This window comes from Hippopotamus amphibius, chromosome 8 (assembly GCF_030028045.1).
Source record: "Hippopotamus amphibius kiboko isolate mHipAmp2 chromosome 8, mHipAmp2.hap2, whole genome shotgun sequence".
Taxonomy (NCBI): domain Eukaryota; kingdom Metazoa; phylum Chordata; class Mammalia; order Artiodactyla; family Hippopotamidae; genus Hippopotamus; species Hippopotamus amphibius.
The window spans coordinates 24,934,123-24,946,928 of record NC_080193.1 but is presented as its reverse complement, the minus strand read 5'-3'; the positions used below and the strand labels follow the sequence as shown (position 1 = coordinate 24,946,928).

At 39.3% G+C, this 12,806-nt stretch overlaps 1 protein-coding gene across 1 annotated transcript in view; it reads left to right on the top strand.

The window, feature by feature from the left end:
- TMEM132D (transmembrane protein 132D) overlaps positions 1-12,806 on the top strand; it is an 807,498-nt gene that overhangs the window by 308,219 nt on the left and 486,473 nt on the right. The gene's annotated exons all lie outside the window — the stretch shown is intronic.

Here is a 12,806-nt window from a genome sequence, read left to right as displayed (position 1 = left end):
ACCAAACAAAAAAGCAGTTGGGTCAAAGGAAAGATATTGCCAAATTCTATAGGACAATTGGATGATCGTTTGAAATGGGAGATTTCAAAGCAAAGCTAATTTCATAGTACTTAGGACAGACAGAAGTAGTATTTCAACAGTCCAAAATTGGGGGTGCATTTTGGTTTTTTTCACGACCTCTTGTTCCCTCTAGAAAGCTGATCAGGAGAACTTGGGGGATAGAAGACCATCTGTAACAGGAAAGCAAGATATTTCATCATCTCTCTTTTTTTTTTTTTTCACCAATTCCAAGTCACTCTCTTTTCTCACTCCCTGAAAGCAGATGGGTATTACACTCTGTGGTGCCTTACAATTAGATTCAACAGTGTTTTTGACTTCTTAGTCATACAAGGACCATCACATATCTTGCATCTCAGTGGTGGCTTAGATGGCTTAGAGTCAATGAAATATGCCACTTTTTATAATGGAAGATAGAACAAATGATGTGACTTAGAACAATGAAAACCATTTTTGTTTCTTTTCACGTGTTAGATCCATACTCAACTTGATCAGTGCAAATTCTCTAGGTTATTCACTCAGCACTGCTTTTGTTGTTGGTACTGCATTTCACTGTCAGGGTGGACCCATCTCAAATTTCTTATGGAAAGAGATGATCTTTTCATTCACCTTTTCAAATAACCCTTAAGCAATCAAAGTGATCCATTCGTGGGACTTCCTAGGTGGCGCAGTGGTTAAGAATCTGCCTGCCAGTGCAGGGGACATGGGTTCGATCCCTGTTCCAGGAAGATCCCACATGCCGAGGAGCAACTAAGCCTGTGAGCCACAACTACTGAGCCCACGTGCCACAACGACTGAAGCCCATGAGCCTAGAGCCCGTGCTCCACCACGAGGGAAGTCACCACAGAGAAGTCCCATGTGCAGCAACGAAGACCCAACACAGCCAATAAATAAATAAATAAATAAATAAATAAATAAATAAATAAAAAGATAGTAGTACTCTTGAAACTTAACCAAAAAATTAAAGTGTACCAAAAATTGTAATTTGAAAAAAAAAAGATCCATTTGAAATGTGCACCATATCCTTCCTCTTGAGCTCGGAACCCTCCATGTTTCATGTTTTCTCATTCCTGTAGGAATGAATTCTTCACAAACTTACTTGACTAACAACCTCTGCTTCTTTAGAGAAAGCTTCTTTGAGGATGAGACTTTCAAAAAATCACCTAGCACTCTACCTTCAGTGACTGTCTCATAATAGACACTTGATAAATATGTTTCTGGCCCCACTGTAGTTCTGAAAACACAAAACGGAAAACCAAAAAACCAATCTCACTCTAAATGTTGACTGAATGGTGGAATTAATTTTATTTGGTGTGAATGCTGTTTTTAATAAGAGAGTTGAAAGTGTCATAACATTGCAAAGCACCTACATGCTCATTTCTCTTTAAGCCTCTTCCAGAGTGTGATATTCTAGTTGATACTGAAACATAATGATATTCTAGTTGATAGTGAAACTTGACAACATTTTATGGCCTGGAGGGTGCATGCTGTAGGGCTTTCCCTGCTATGGCCATCCTCAGAGAGAAGATACCTGTAGTAGATAAGTGATGTTGTCATTCACGGGTGAGTCAGGAACTTGTAGAAAGACAAGGGGGAGAATCTCCTTTGCCAGGAGCGTCACAATGTCTCTTTTCCTCAACGTCATTCCAGGGTTTCCCCCTGCTATTCAGAGTTCACTTACCTCTCCCTCCCTTCCCATTGATCTGAAGGTACTTTGCCTTCATCCCTCTTGTGGCTGCTTGGGATTCGTAGTTGTTCTTAATATTCTTTTTATTTTCTTCTTCTTCCTCCTCGTCATCACACAACCACAACTACTTCTGGTCACCTGATGATAAAGATGGGACATTTAAACTTCCCTTTGCACTGGGTAATGCCATAGGCCTTGTGATGAAGGCCGCATGGGCAGTTTTCAACACGTGCCATGGAAAGGAGGCAGGCCCTCAAGTCTCCCTCCCTCCTCCATGCTGGTTAGAAGGAGGATGTGGAAGGGAGGCCTCTTGGACAGTAAGGAGAGAGAAGCCATAAGGAGCCCAAACCCCATCACCACAGAACCACCATTATGAGCTCTGGGCTGCTTACACAGTGTAATAAACAAGCTGCTATTAGCCCAGACGTGGAAGCAACCTAAGTGTCCACTGACAGATAAGTGGATGAAGAAGATGTGGTACATATATACAATGGAATACTACTCAGCCATAAAGAAGGATGAAATAATGCCGTTTGCAGCAACATGAATGGACCTAGAGATTATCTGAATCACTTTGCTGTACAACTGAAACTAACACAACATTGTAAGTCAACTATACTTCAATTAGAATTATAAAAAAAAAAATGAACCGCTACTTTTTTGAAGGCACCATTATTTTAGTCTCTGCTGCAAACACTGAAACTTTATCCTAAGAGATACAGTCCTCACCTCTCCTTCACATGGCCAGCCAAGAGGAACGGGAGTGAAATTCTTTGTCCTCTTCTTTGCACATGTGGCCGGGCTCTTGAAAGAATGATGAGAAAGAGGGGCAAAAAGTGAATTGGCCTTTGGAAGAATTTGCACCTTAAAGTGAACTTGTGATATGAAAGATGGGTAATTGGTGGGAACAGGGGCCTCACATGTTTTAAAAGAGACTTCGGGGTGGCCATGTGCTAAAAAGATCTGTTTCAGTGGCGACTGTGTCAGGGAAGGAACCACCCTGATCTGGCTTTTCTTGGAGTCTCAGGAGCTGTGGCAAAAGCTCTAGGAAGGGTTTGCTCCTTTCAGCCTCACAAATGAGATGGAACCTGGGAACATGCATTTCATTTCAGATGCCTTATAATCACAGAGACACACACAAATTAGAAGGGGTTTGTAGATGGAAAAAGAATTAAAAATAAAAAGAACACCACATGAACCAAGATATTGAAGAAACTGATTTATGAAGGAAGAGGAAACCAACTAAATCTGTATCTTTAGTGGTAACTAAAAGGGAACATAATATAACAGTTTTGAAGGCAGAAAGACAGAAGGGAATCATTTAACATAGTCTCCGGATGAAATGATGAGAGACAGTGAAATTCAGAGAAGAGAAATGTGCTCTGAATGTCTGGGGAGCAATCGAGGCCATGGAATCCATCTGATCACACCAATCTTGCAGCAGAAGATTCACTGCCTAATGGACTTAATCCTATTGGTGGGAATGGAATAAATGTTTTTACGTTGAGATGTGGTCGTTCTCTGCTCATGCGGGACTGTGGCAGTGAATTTACTAAACCAGCCATGAAGATCAGTCTGCCCCACCAGCCCAGAAAAACCAAGTGGAAATCAGGTGGCTGTCTTCAAGAATGCGTGTTGCCTGTTTCAGTATTCTTCTCCTGCGGTGCTAGTTTATTGTCGAAATCTGTGTAGGGATCTAGACTTGGAGGAGGAAATAGCAAAAAGATCAGCTGGACGTAGAGATTTATCTATATATTTGGAGCATTTGTTCTTGTATCTGTAGCCAGTCACCAATTCCTCCCCCCACCCTCCCCAAAGATAAAGATCTTCTGGAGATAACTCTAATTCAAAAACATATGTGCACCCCAATGCTCATAGCAGCACTGTTCACAATAGCCAAGACATGGAAACAACCTAAGTGTCCATCCACTGGTGAATGGATAAAGTAGATGTGGTACATATACACAATGGAATATTACTCAGCCATAAAAAAGAATGAACTAATGACATTTGCAGCAACATGGATGGACCTCGAGATGATCATACTAAGTGAAGTAAGTCAGTCTCATCCTGTTGGTAAGAATGGAATAAATGTTTTGATGTTGCAGATACCTTATTATCAGGGAGACACACACAAATCGGAAGGGGTTTATAGAAGGAAAAAAATCAAAATAAAAAGAACAACACATTAACATTTGTCTTTAACACAAAGACAGATATCATATCACTTATATGTGGAATCCAAAAAAAATGATACAAATGAATTTATCCATGAGACAGGAACAGACTCACAGAGGTAGAAAACAAACTTATGGTTACCAAAGGGGAAAGGGAGGGATAGGGATAAATTAGGAGTTTGGGATGAATAAATACACACCACTATATATAAAATAGATAAACAACAAGGATTTACTATATAGCACCAGGAACTATATTCAGTACCCTGTAATAAACCATAAAGGAGGAGAATATGAAAAAGAATATGTACACACACACACACACACACACACACACACACACACACTAGAGTGAGTCAAAAATTATCCACACTCTGGTTTTATTATAACTCTGTTGGCTGCACTGTCTTATCAGCATACAAGGCTACTGTCTTCCCAGTCACTGCAGTGCAGGTGTGAACGTGTTACATCAGTTCATTTGTAACTGCGGTGTGAGCCAAATGGATGCCCCACTTGTGATCTGCACAAAAGAAGAGCAGCGTGCAGTGATTTGTTTTATGTGGTCTGAGGGTGTACCTGGTGCAGTTATTTATCGAAGACTTTGTGCGCAGTATGGAGAAAGAGTTTTGTCGCCAAGAAGTGTGTATGAATGGATAGAGAAGTTCAAGGAAGCTCACACAAGTGTTAGCCATCAAGAAGGAGCTGGACACCTGTCCACATGAAGACGTGAAGACAGTGGTGCATTCGTGGCTTGCAGCTCAACTTAAAACATTTTTTAATGAGGGCATACGAAGCTTGTTGACAGATGGACAAAGTGTATTGAAAAGCAAGGAGATTATGTCGCAGGTTGATGTATTTGTCTTTTCTAAAAGTTAATTAAAATAAATTCTATAGCCAGAATGTGGATAATTTATAACTCACCTGCATATGGATAACTGAATCATTTTGCTGTACACCAGAAACTAACAAACACTGTAAATCAACTGTACTTCAATAAAAAATAAATAAATTAAAAATAAATAGATAAATTCATTAAAAAAAAGAAATTCTGTCAGGGATCTCCCCCTTGTCTAAAAAAAAAATTTTTAATGTTGAGGTTTTTTTTTTTAAATTTTGCATATGTACTTTATTATATACTGCATATTAGGGCAATATAGGGTATATTTTTTTTCAGATCACTTTTACCCTATATGATTTATCCCTATTTTTTTTAAGCTCTTTATTGGAGTATAATTGCTTTACACTGTTTTAAACCACTTGAACTGCTGCAGGGGAGTTTCCTGTTGTAAAACCACTGATCCAACATTATAGGGCCCAGTTGAAGGAGGTCATTGTAATAAGGTTCGCATGAATACTGATGAGAAGTGATTTTTTTATTTTCCCTTTTGGGTGTGATTCTAGAGACATCATTATTAATATATTTAAAATTAAATATCACTGTCTTTGTAAGAGTGTAGCTGATCATTAAAAAAAAATAGGGTAAAGAAGATACAATTCATCGTTCATTCAACCACTGTGGCAACTCCATGTATATTATCTCAGGTGTATTTTCTTCCATTCCTTTTAAAAAAATTATTTATTTATTTATTTATTTATTTATTTATTTATTTATTTATTTATTTATTTATGTTTCGCTGTGTTGTGTCTTTATTGTTGTGTGTGGGGTTTCTCTAGTTGTGGCTAGCAGGGGCTCCTCTTCGTTGCGGTGCACAGGCTTCTCATTGCAGTGGCTTCTCTTGTTGTGGAACATGAACTCTTGGCGCTCGGGCTTCAGTAATTGTGGCTCACGGGCTTAGTTGCTCCAAGGCATGTAGGATCTTCCCGGACCAGGACTTGAGCCCGTGTCCCCTGCATTGGCAGGTGGATTCTTAACCACTGAGCCACCAGGGAAGTCCCCTTCCATTCCTTCTATTTGTCTTAAAACATTTATGTGTACGCCAGATTAAGTGCCCTGTAATTGCAAACTTCACACTTACCGTTGTGAATATTTACTGATGAGTGATCCTGGTCTGGAGAGCATAAGATTTTTGAAATTTTCTGGAGCACAAATGTGTTATGCTGGTGAGTTAGTGAACGGTAGGCTGAGGAACGGCTGTGTCCTAATCTCTGGAACCTATGGATATGTTACCTTATGTGGTGAAAGAGACTTTGCAGGTGTGATTAAGGACCTCGAGGTGGGAAATTATCCTGGATTATCAAGTGGAAGCTTAGAAAGACAAGGGTCCTTATGAGAAGGAGGTAGGGGGTGGGTCAGGGAAGGAGATAAAATGATGGAAGTGGAGGTCAGATTGACCTCGTGAGGCCATGTGAGCTCATGAGGCCACGAGCCAAGGAATGTGGGCACCTCTGGATTCTGGAAAATGCAAGGAAATGGGATTTCCCACTCCCTGACCCCACCAGATCCTCCAAAAAGAGGTGCAGCATGCTGACACCTCGATTTTCACTTATGGAGACTGATTTTGGACTTCTGACCTTCAGAGCTGTGAGATGGCTATTTTGTGTTGTTGAAGTGGCTGAGTTTGGGGTAATTTGTTACAGCAGCAACAGGAAACTGATACATACACCACTGACCAGAATTCACATCTCCTTGCAGGTATGATTTTTCCCTGCTACGTTGTTTTTTCTGTCATAACCATTTGCAGTGATAAAAAGTGTGCTTCTTTGTGCAAAGCACCCACTGAATAGAGGATACTGTGATAGTGAGAGCTGACCAGGCGGGCAGTGTGTGCCAAAGTGGCTGTGGTCTTAAAGGAAATGTGATTCTGGAGAAACCCAGGCATCTGTCCAAATACAAATCCTCCCATATTTGCCGGTTTGTAAATGTAATTTCTGAGATCTCTGGATTAATTCTTTTTTCAATGATAAATTTGACTCTAGTTGATAGTACTATGTACATATTATTTAAAATTGTATTTTAAATTTGCATTTAATGAGCATTTTCCAACTTATTTCATGGTCTTTAGACCTATCCTTGAATGCACTAGGAGGGATTAATACATTTTTATTGTGTGAAACCAATGGAATTAATTTTTGTATTTGGTCATTGGTATCTATCTCCCATTTTCTCATTTCCATAATGAATAGCTAATTGTTTGAACACTATTGTGTCATATATTCTTTCCTTATTAATTATAAATGCTATCGTGACCTTGTTTATGTGTTATATACCTGTATTAGTCCAGATAGGTGAGGCTGTGATATTGTAGCATGTAAGCTTTGAAAACCATTGGCATAGCATAGTAAACTTGTGTCTGCCACACTCAGCACAGTCTGAGGTTAGTCATGGGGTCCTTGTCTCTCTTGAAGTTATGCCATCTGGAAGAGATGAAAAAAATCGCCTTCGAGGTAGATGCTACAGGACAGAAGTGGGCTGCAAGACTGAAGGCATGGTTTTAAGTGCTGAGTCTAGATGTGCCTTATGTGACTTCTACCATGTTCCATAGGCAAAACTCAGTTGCCTGTTCCCCATCTAATTTCAAGGGAGGTGGAGAAATTTATTCACCCTGTATGTATAGGGAGAGGAGAAGGTGTGGTGAGCCTATGGCAGTATCTCGACCCTAGGCCAAAACGTGATGACTCTGCTCTTTGATGTGCCATTTTGTTCCAAAGAACTATTTATCTATTCTTATTTCAACACAGTTCTCTTTTAATAACTATTATTATCATTTTACAGTACATTTTGACATAGAGTAGGGAAAATCTTTTTGTTTTATGTCTTTTTCTCCTAAATATTCTTGGCTTTTCTTATACAAATACATTTATGTAATAAGATGATCAAGATATTCTTGACCCCCCCCCCCCACACACACACACACAATCTCATTGACATTTTGACTGGAAATGCATAACATTTATATTTTCATTTTGGGGGGAAACATCCATATCTGTATGTTATTCATCCTTTCCCCCAGATGCCACTACTTTGAAAACCAAACAAAAATATCCAAAATCTTAATCCAAAATCCCTTGGAAAGAATTCTTCAGACAGTTAGCCTGTGATGATAATTATTTAATGGAATAGAAAGAAATAGAACTTGGAAGTCCATGTCAGAAAATCACACAGCGCACCAGGCACCTGTGCATTTGAAGAATCATTGGAGACAGATTGTGACATGTGAGCCAATCCTGCAGGGGACCTGTCTCACGGTAAATCATGCACAGCGACCAGCAGTCCAGGGTCTGTCCGAATCCCTGCCATGTGTTTGCTCTGCTTTGAAATGTTTTGAAAAGTTGCTCATCTTCTTTGCAGACTCCTGAATTGTGGTCCAGGATAAACTGATAGACCTGAAAGCATGAGGATGTGCTTTCTTTCTCTCCCAAAACCTCATCCCCACTATGTCCAAGACATGGGTGTGGCAGTGTGTCTATATCACCCTTGACTTTTTTGAAAACATTAATAGCAATATGAGCCTTTTCATGCATCTTATTGAAATCATTTTTTTTATAAATGTATTTATTGGCTGTGTTGGGTCTTTGTTGCTATGCACAGGCTTTCTCTAGTTGTGGCGACCGGCTGCTACCCTTAATTGTGGTGTGCAAAGTTTTCAGTGCGGTGGCTTCTCCTGTTGTGGAGCATGGACTCTAGGCACGCTGGCTTCAGTAGTTGTGGCACATAGGCTCATTAGTTCTGGTTCACAGGCTTTAACGGGCAGGCTCAGTAGTTGTGGCACATGGGCTTAGTTGCTCCGCAGCATGTGGGATCTTCCCAGACCAGGGATCAAACCCCTGTCCCCTGCATTGGCAGGCGAATTCTTAACCACTGTGTCACCAAGGAAATCCCTGAAATCATTTTTAAAGTTCTCTGCCACTCAACTGATTGCACTTGCTTCTTTAATATAGGTGAAGTCTTCCTCAATTACTAATTAAGCCTCTGTCTAATTAATAATACTAACAACAAAGCTACTCTTTATTAAGCATGTGTTGTGTGGCAACCCCTTCCTCATGGTTTTACTTGCGTCATTGTATTTATCCTCAGATCCATGCATTCAGTAGCTACTACTATTTTTGTCATTTTTCAAGTGTGGAAACTGAGGCATATAGAGTAATTTCACAAGATCTCTCAAACTGCAACCCTGGAGCCAAGATTCAGTTTCCAATACTCCAGCTCTGTCCCTACACTCCTTCCACTCACGGGATGACATTCCCTTGCTGTTCTTTTTGGGTAGCTTACACAGAAATTCATACTTCTTTCTTTTCACCATTAGCCATCTCATTATAAAGACTGAATGACTGGAGAAAGCCTTGCTCTTTTCCACACTCTCTGGGAAGATTCCAATCTTTGATAAACACAAGATGTCATGTGAATCAATGCAGCGAACCCAAATTGCAGCTTGAAGCCAAGCCTCATGGCACCTGGCCTAGGCTGGTTTGCTTGTGCTCCTTAGACCAGAGTGGTAGCCAAGGAAGGTTCTCCTCTGGAGGGTAGAAGTGAAATAGACAAAGCCCAGTCATAACACCCTCCTTCAGCCTTGCTTATGTTACACCTGCTCCCATCCCACTGGCCAAAGCAAGTCACATGGCAGAGCCCAAAGGCAAGGGATGAGGAAGTGATCTCCATCCCCATGAGGCTAAAAGAACTCATGTAGCCAAGGTCAAAGATCAATAAGGTACAAAATATGCTTCATATATGGAGAGAGTGGAAAATGATTTGTAAACAATGGTCTAATCTACCATATACTACTCATTTCAGGAATAATGCCTAAACTATCCTTGGAATTAAAAAAAAAATACAGACAAATTTTCCCTAAGCTAAAAACTTTGGAGTATTAGTAAAACAAAATAAGTATGAACCTAAATACAAAGCCTAAGCTATTTCCTGTATCATCAAAAACAAAATCCAACAAGATGCCAGTATTCACAATTCACTATGATAGATTCACGCAGAGAGGAAAAAATATAAAACTAGGTGACAGGGAATAAAACTACTTTTGTTGTTTCTAATAAGGAGCTTCCTTGCCAGCTCTTTGTAGAAACTGTCTTTCAGAACTTTTACTTGATGGGAGCCCATAAAAGCATACCTTTCAAAGTTTCTTCACTCTCCTTTAAGATATATTATTCCAGAAATTTTCTTAAAGCAATCACAATAATCTCAAAATTAAAAATATTAAATTGTTCATGATTCTCTTAAAAAGAGGCGTAAAAAATCTGTGACAGACTTCCATATGCTATTGTTAAGATATCACTTCGACATAACTGAGTAGAAGGGAGTAAGGTTTTTCCAAAGGAACAGAAAATGTCTTTCTCAGAGAGGAAGAGAAAACACCAATAGAATGTTTAAAAGCAGCATAAAACTGTTTCTCGAGGAAACCTTTCCTGTGGGTTTGCAAGGTGATAGGTGTGAGAAAGTACATGAATGATGTGTTTTGCTTTTCCTCTTCACATAAAGTAAATGGATGTGAAAAAAATGTCTAGGTGACAATATATAGTAACCAGGTGAAAATTCAAATCTGAATGTACTAACTGGAATCCACTAAAAGTTCACTAAATTCATACCAAGGTCTATAATTCTACTGTGTCTCAACAATGAGAAAACCTCAGAAAATACCATATAGCAAGTCTGTGGCATTTTATTACCTCTTTTTGCAAACATTTGTTTAAGATGCTGAATCCACCGTGTATATTTCAATGGCAGAAATTCAAAGATGGTAGATCTTACCTTTTGTCAATGTGGACAGTTAATTTTCTAATATCGAAGTAAAAAATATTATTTTGGAAAACAGTCCATTGAGAAGGAACCTTCGTTTTGTGCACATCAGGGGAGCACACCTTTAAAAAAGGTAACCCGGATCTCTGAAAATACCTTCAGGTGTTGGTGAATAAGACAGATTTCTTCTTCACAGATGTTTCTTTTATCAAGGAAAATATTCAGCTGGGTAAGTTAGCAGTTCCTGGGATGGAGAATTCTAGCTGAGGAAGGAAGGCATCTGAAAGTGGGAAAGTGAATTTGAAGACTTTGCACTTAAGTCAGTAAGAGATTCCCAGCAAGATTACTGTAATGTTTTCTATGAGCGTTCGGGTTTGCCTCAAAAGAGACTGTTTTTGAATTTTCTATGTACGAAAATTTCTAAAAGAAGCAAGGAGAAGAAAGGACAGAAAGAGCTGAACCTAGACCTGGGTGGTGATGAGTTTTATCACTTGTGCCAAACTTGAATAATTGGTAATGGCTGCCTAGCGGCATTGTAAAATTGAGTCTATATAGAATTCCTACTCAACTAGAAAAAGTACCAAGATCAGCTATAAACTCCTCTCTAAAGTAACTTCTCCTGTAAAGGGCCAGATAGTAATACTTTAGGCTTTGCGAGCCAGATGGTCTGCCTGCAGCTGTGCAGCCCCTGAGTGTAGCAGGAAAGCAACTGGAGACAACACAGGAATAATTGAACGTGGCCATCTTTCCAATAAAATTTTATTTACAGACACTTAAATTTGAATGACATATAAGTCTCAAATGCCATGAAATATTACTCTTCTTTTGATTATTTTCAACACTTAAAAATGTAATAAAGGGACTTCCCTAGTGGCGCAGTGGTTAAAAATCTGCCTTCCAATGCAGGGGACATGGGTTCAAGCCCTGGTCGGGGAAGATCCCACGTGCCACGGAGCAACTAAGCCCACACGCCACAACTACTGAGCCTGCGCTTTAGAGCCCACAAGCTACAACCACTGAGTCCGTATGCCGCAACTACTGAAGCCCATGCACATAGAGCCTATACTCTGCAAAAAGAGAAGCCACACCAATGAGAAGCCCTTGCTTGTCACAACTAGAGAAAGCCTGTGTGCATCAATGAAGACCCAACGCAGCCAATAAATAAATAAATAAAATAAATAAATTTTTAAAAAGTAATAAAAATGTTTATCTATAAGCTGTTAAAAAATGAGTGGTCAACAAGGACCTGCTGTATAGCATAGGGAACTATACTAGATGTTTTGTAGTAACCTATAATGGAAAAAAAATCTGGAAAAGAATGTGTGTGTGTGTGTGTATAACTGAATCACTGTGCTATACACCTGAAACTAACACAACATTGTAAATCGGATGGTCAGATGCATTTGACCCATCGACTCAAAACTGGCAACACCTGATACAATGGTTATAAATTGGAAGTGGTGCAGAATGTCATGTGATAACATCCTTTAGCTGTCTGAGTGCATACAAAGTAACTATCACATGTAGAATGTGGATGAAAGGGCTAATTTCTTTACTATATTAAGAACTCTAAGAAATCAGTGAGAAGACTGCTAACAATTCAATATAAAAATAGTCATATGACCAGAACAGAAAGTTTACCATGAGGTTCTACAAATGGCTTAAAGCATTGAATGGTTACTCAGCCTCACTCAGAAAAGCCACATAAATTTTCATCCAACAGATTTGTAAGGATCAAAATTCTTAAAGAAAAGTGTTGGCAGGTGTACGAAAAGGAGGCCTTCTCTACATTGTTCTTGGGAGTTGAAACTGGTACAATCATGTTGAAAGGCAATTTGACATCCCTCAGTATTTTTCAAAGAAACATCATTGTTCACCCAGGAATTTCATTTTTAGGGACATAGGCTATAGCCCACACGTGCAAAGATTCTATACAAAGACACTGTAGCATCACTTACACTTTCAAAAGCTGGAAGCAGGTGGATGCTTATTGAAAAAGATCTGTTTCAATAAGTGATGTTCTACCTTAAGATGGGGTGGTGTGCAGAAAGGGCAAAGCATCAGTGTATAAATGGACCAATCTGAATCAATCTCCAAGGTATATTATTAAGTGAAAAAAAATAGCAGAGGGAATGAGAGAAAGCTGTCCTTTATGTTAATAATAAACTAGAAATAGAAGGTGCCTCTGAAGACTGGCAGAGAGAAAAGAGTTTTGCTTTTCTCCTTTGCAGTTTTTTGGCAA